Genomic DNA, 6,001 nt, shown 5'->3' with positions numbered 1-6,001 from the left:
GCAGCTTCAGCGGGGCGCTGGGGGCGGCGGCGGGGGCGGCGACTGCCGAGGAGGTCGCATTACCCGCGGGCGCCGCCATCGCAGACAGGCACGCCAGCGTCGACAGAAGCAGCAGCGGCGTCGCTACCATCCTGTCGAGAGACCAGACACTGTGCTTAGAGAACGTCTCGTCATTATCAGTGTGTAGGTTCTCGATGGATTAGTGGGAAGATGAAAAAAGAAGTACAAGCATCAGATGAAAAACAAGCGGATAAATAATATCGACTAAAAATTCAGCTTGAATAACTGGAACGCGACTTTGCAAAATACCACTAGTCAGGAGGTCATCATACATGAGAGTGACAAGGTATTACGCTGTGAACAAGAAAATAACAACCAACAGTATTATTGTAGTCCATATAGGATTTCTTTTAATTGGCACTTGTATTACTGTCCATGTTTAACACCCCTTGTACTTGTCGCATCAAATATTGTTCATATTTTACTTTGTTCATTTATTTAATACAAACTGTTACACAGCCACTGTTTTGATTATATTGTTAATGTCAAAATGCAGTACCACCACACTTTCAAAGATCGCATTTACTGTCGGTTCCTTCAAACGCTTCCATTTTCCTGCATTTATTTATTTCTGTTTATCTTACTGATATTGCACAAGTTCCTTAAGTATTCTGTAGTTACATTGATAATAGTCTCTTCTTTTAATTGGTTTGGTTATCACTCTCCATGTTTCATACCTCCTGAAGTAGCCTTGTATAGTACTAATTTTATTTTATTTCATTAGTTTTGTTTATTAATAGAAACTGTTATGTAGGCATGCTATTCCTATTTTGTGTTAAAGGTTTTCCTGTCTCCTCCATTGTTATTTATGTACTGTTCAATTTTTATTTTTTCATTGCATTGCCACCACACTGTCAAAGATGTTACTGTATGTTTGTACTTAAGTCTAGACGTGTTACTTCTCCTCCAATGTTGTTTGCAAAGATTGTAACTTCTTTGCTGATAATACTTACTAAATGTCTGAAGATGGCCTTGTAAGCCGAAAACCGGTTAACAGTAAAAGTAATATTGTAGAACAAAAACAAACTGGTGCTTTTCATTTATTAACAACCAAGAGATTTATATCTATATTTACGTACAAGCTTAAGCCACCGTATGGTGTGTGGCGGAGAGTTGCATGTACCACTACTACTCATTTCCTCTCCTGTTCCACTCGCATAGAGAGCGGCGGAAAAACGAGTATCTATATGCCTCCATACGATCTCTACTATCTCTTATCTTTGTGGTCCTTACACGAAAGGTACGTTGGCGGCAGTAGAATTCTTGTGTAGTCAGCTTCAAAAACCAGTTCTCCAAATTTTCTCGATAGTTTTCTTTGATAGGAGCAAAGCAAACCTCCACCTTCTGGCCCAGACGGGCCAATTGGGACCGACCGACCGCCGTGTCATCCTCTGCCAGTGGAGGGATTTGGATGCGGTACGGAAGGGCATGGCATTAGCACACCGCTCTGCCGATCGTTCTCGAGTATCTCGACCTTGGCTACGTTACTACTTGGTCAAGTGGCTCCTCAGTTGGGCACACGGGGCTGAGAACACCCCATTTCAGTCCTCGCACCTAGGAAAAATCTCTGGAAGTACAGGAAATCGAACCTGCCTCCTCCATACAGCAGCCAGACACGCTGATCACTGTGCTACGGAAGCGGGACGCAACCATCTTAAGACTGCTCTCTCTTCAGTTAGCCTACGCATCGCTATGTGCAACGAGCCATTAAATTAACGCCAAAGAGTATCTATTCGTGTGCGACAGGGTAAAATACACTAACGGAAAAAGAAATCACAACATCAAGAAGAAGTTGAGCGACATAAAGGAAAGTTGGTAAGCGTGTTTCTTCATTTCAAAGATGATGTCTATTCAAATTTCGAACCAGTCGCATAAGACTGGCGCTAGTAGCGCCACTATGGGAATACAAATCAGGATTGTTTTAAATACAGGCTGTATCGGTTTTCAGAGTTAGTTACCTTTCAGTTTGGGCATGGTGAGTTGATTGTACTTAAGAATGCCTTTATAGGCGACAAAGATGCCATTATCAACGTCTAACTTAGTTTGAATGAGATCTTACAATAGGGCTACGAGGAACTGGAGGTTCCTTCTACGATACTGCACAAAGACTTGGCAGGAATGCAGCTTGTATACGTGAGTGCTGGCAGCGGTGGTTGCAGGAATGTCACTGGAAGACTGGGTTCCGTAGGGCCACGTGCCACTACCGAAAGATCATCGTGTTTGGAGTATGATTCTGGCGCATCGTGCTGCGCCTGCAGCAGCAATTTGAGCAGCAGCTGGCACCACAGTAATACGACGAACTGTTATTAATCAGTTAGATCAACGACAGCTCCAACCCAGACGCCCAACAGCGTCCGTTCCACTGATCCCAAGCCACCGCCATTTGCAATCTCAGTGGTGTCAAGCGTGAGCTCACTGGGGGGGGGGGGGGGGGGGGGGAGGAGGGCAAGGTGGAGGTCAAGGTGGAGTTCTGGTTCTGCTTCGGTGCCAGTGTTGCCCCTGTGGTGGTTAGAAGGAGGCGAGTTGACGGGTTGCTACTAACCTGTCTGTGTGCTACACACTGGACCTACAGCTGGGAATTATGGTCTGCAGTGCGACTTCGTACAACAGGAGCACTCTCGTGGATATCACGTGCACCTTGACTGAAGAATGGTACGTCAGTCTGGTGATTCGATCCGTTGTGCTGGCATTCACGAACAGCATTCCAGGGGGTGTTTTCCAACAGGGTAACGCTCACCCACATACCGCTGTTGTAACCCAACATGCTCTACAGATTGTCGAGAGGTTGCTTTGGCCTGCCCGATCACCAGGTGTGTTTCCAATCGAGCACATATGTGATTTCGTCGGACGACAACTTCAACGTCATCCATAAACAGCAATAACCGTCCCTGTATTGAGCGACCAAGTGCAACAAGCATGGATCTCTGTCGCAGAAACTGATATGTGGCACCTGTACAACACAATGCATGCGCGTACGTTTGCTAGCTTGCATTTAACATTCTGGCTGTTACACTGGTTATTACCGTACCAGCATTTCACTTTTGCAATGACTTATCTCGCGCTTGGATTAGGCTGTGCTCCTGCAACATTAATCACGTAAGTATGTTACCTAGACAAATGTATTCCCTAAATTTTATTACTCTACATTAATTATTTTCTCGTGTTGCGAATTTTTCCCGTTGGCATATTATAAAATATAGCTAGCATTAATAGGATCTCGTCTCACGTAACAACCTCTGAAGATTTGTTAAAATCCCGGCTATACAGCCTACCCAGACACAAGAATAAATAAAATTAACTGCTTCAAAAGATGAACAGAGAATCATAAACACATGGCAGACTTCCGTGTGTACTTAACAACAGAGCATCACTTGTTAAAGTACATTACAAACTAAAAAGAAAATCACGCCAACTTTTTAATCAGACGAACGTTTACTACTATTGTTTACTTAAATGATAATTATTTAAGATAGAAAAGTTTAATGCCTGCACAGATGGACCAGTTCCACGTAAAGGATTCTACGGTCATCAAAGAATGTTATATCTGACAATGGTCTCTTAGGGTCATGGAACTTGGATTTTATTTTGCTATGGCAAAACACTCCAGGATTAACAAGAAGAACTATAAACTCTTTAATACTTTCATTTCGTATCACCTGTAGACATACAGATCGAGGGAGACAAAAATAGGTCAAAATCAGTTCAGTTATAAGGATCATGGGTGGATAACGCGAAAGAGTGCTTGGGATGGAAGAAAAATTGGTGCTGTTCGAGATCTTTGTGGAAGCGCTGGGCTGGGATTAATTCAAAAATCATGGTCAGTACGAAAGCTAGGCTGATGGAGGTTCACAAGGAGATCTGCTGTGTTTAAGGAATGGGCGTATTTTGGAGACCTTCCACGTCTTCGTACAGAGTGGTATCGTAAAATTTGACAGGTAGTAATAGCATGGGGAAGGGCATTTCTTTAACGTGGTCCTGGTAAGTAGGGATGCTATGTCGCTTCTTGTGAAGATTACAGTTTTAATATTTTGTGCTGCGATACTTGTGGGCCTCCGTAGCTGAGCGTTAAACCATGTGAAGGACCCAGTTTCAACTTCAGGCACTTCCAGGAATTTTTTGTTTCTTCGTGAGAGGATTAGAACGGGATGTTTGACAAGTTAAGTGAATGGGAAGTAGCGGCTCCAAGGTCTGGAAAACTGACAACTGTTGGGAGAGCGGTGTGCTGCACTTGGGGCCCTCTTTACTGCTTCCAAATGACTTTAATTTGACAGAGGATGAAACGGTAGTCGGTCACCGTCGCTTGATCCTCTGGCCTTATACCCGAAGTTACATTACTTTGTCTGCGTCGCCATAATGTGGAAGCCTCTCTGGAATGTTTATCGCTTATGGCTGGTGCACCATTCGTCACTACTTCTGGGTTTGAGTGCACTATGGACCATTATTTCTGGATTACAAATCTCGAAACAGTTGGTACAGTTTTGTTTTGGAACAACAGCCAGTTAGGAGATTGCGGAAACTTGCAGAAAGGATCTCGGTGTTTTGGTCTGCGCCCACTGTTTCGATACGAAGCAGCCTGATAGCCACGGATTGGCTGTAACTTCACCTTAGCCTCCACCTGCACCGGCACCTGTCGGCGGCGGCAGAGGCGGCGCGGTCAGCGATGCGAGACTTCGGTAATGAGAACTGCCATCGTAAACGCCTCCGCGGCTCCACCACAGGAAATTTACGTCGCCTGCGGTCTGGCCACACCTTCCCAGCATCGCGCGTGTCAGCGGCGGTGATCGTAAAAACACTCATCCCAGCGCTCTCTCTCGCCGGCTGACCGCTGAGGCACCAGATGAGCTCAGAGATAGAGGAACGCCGTGCAGTGCTGCTGCTCTTATAAACCTTTCTCAGGTGTGGACTAGTGACTTATCTGATCTGGATGATTGAAACTACATTACAGACTTACAGATTGTTGATGGACTTGGAGTATGTAATGCTAAACTATTTAAATAGTTGAGTTGATTGAGCACCGAGTTAATAATTAGTGCGATGAAATTCTTTTCGCCAGCTGTACGCTCCATGGGTTTGCGCCAAGTCAGGGATTGTGAAGCCAGATAACGCCTTGCAAAAAATGTTCTTCGAAATCTGCCCTACGAGCTCAAACTTTCCAAGCCATTGATGTGTCGCCTGGACGACTATAGTCTCGTATTCGGGCGACCCAGATTTAGGTTCTCTGTGGCTTCCCTGAATCGAGTGGGGTGACTGCAGGAGGGTTACTTTGACGGGGACAGAGCTAGCATCTTTTTTTTGTTTTTTGTTGTTGAGTCATCAGTCTTCTGTCTGGTTTGGTGCGGCCCGCCACGAATTCCTCTCCTGTGATAACTGCTCCATCTCAGAGTAGCACTTGCAACCTACGTCCTCTATGATTTGCTGGATGTATTCCAATCTCTGTCTTCCTCTGCAGGTTTTGCCTTCTACAGCTCCCTCTAGTACTATGGAAGTCATTCTCTCACGTCTTAACAGATGTTCTATCACCCTGTCCCTTCTCCTTTTCGGTGTTTTCCACATAGTCCTTACCTCTCCGGTTCTGCACAGAACCTCCTCATTCCTTACCTTACCAGTCCGCCAAATTTCGGACATTCGTCTATAGCACGACATCTCAAATAATTCAATTCTCTTCAGATTTTCCCGCAGTCCATGTTTCTCGTCCATACAATGCTCCAAAAGTACATTCTCAGAAGTTTCTTCCCCAAATTAGGGCCTTTGTTTGATACTAGTAGATTTCTCTTGGCCAGGAATGCCCTTTTTACCATTGCTAGTCTGCTTTTCATGTCCTCATGGGTCCGTCAATCATTGGTTATTTTGCTGCCCAGGTAGTAGAATTCCTTAACTTCATCTACTTGGTGACTATCAGTCTTGATGTTAAGTTTCTCGCTGTTCTCATTTCTGCTACTTC

The sequence above is a fragment of the Schistocerca americana genome, chromosome 2 (genome assembly GCF_021461395.2).
Source record: "Schistocerca americana isolate TAMUIC-IGC-003095 chromosome 2, iqSchAmer2.1, whole genome shotgun sequence".
NCBI lineage: Eukaryota > Metazoa > Arthropoda > Insecta > Orthoptera > Acrididae > Schistocerca > Schistocerca americana.
The sequence above is the reverse complement of the archived record's forward strand: the minus strand, read 5'-3'. Positions refer to the sequence as shown.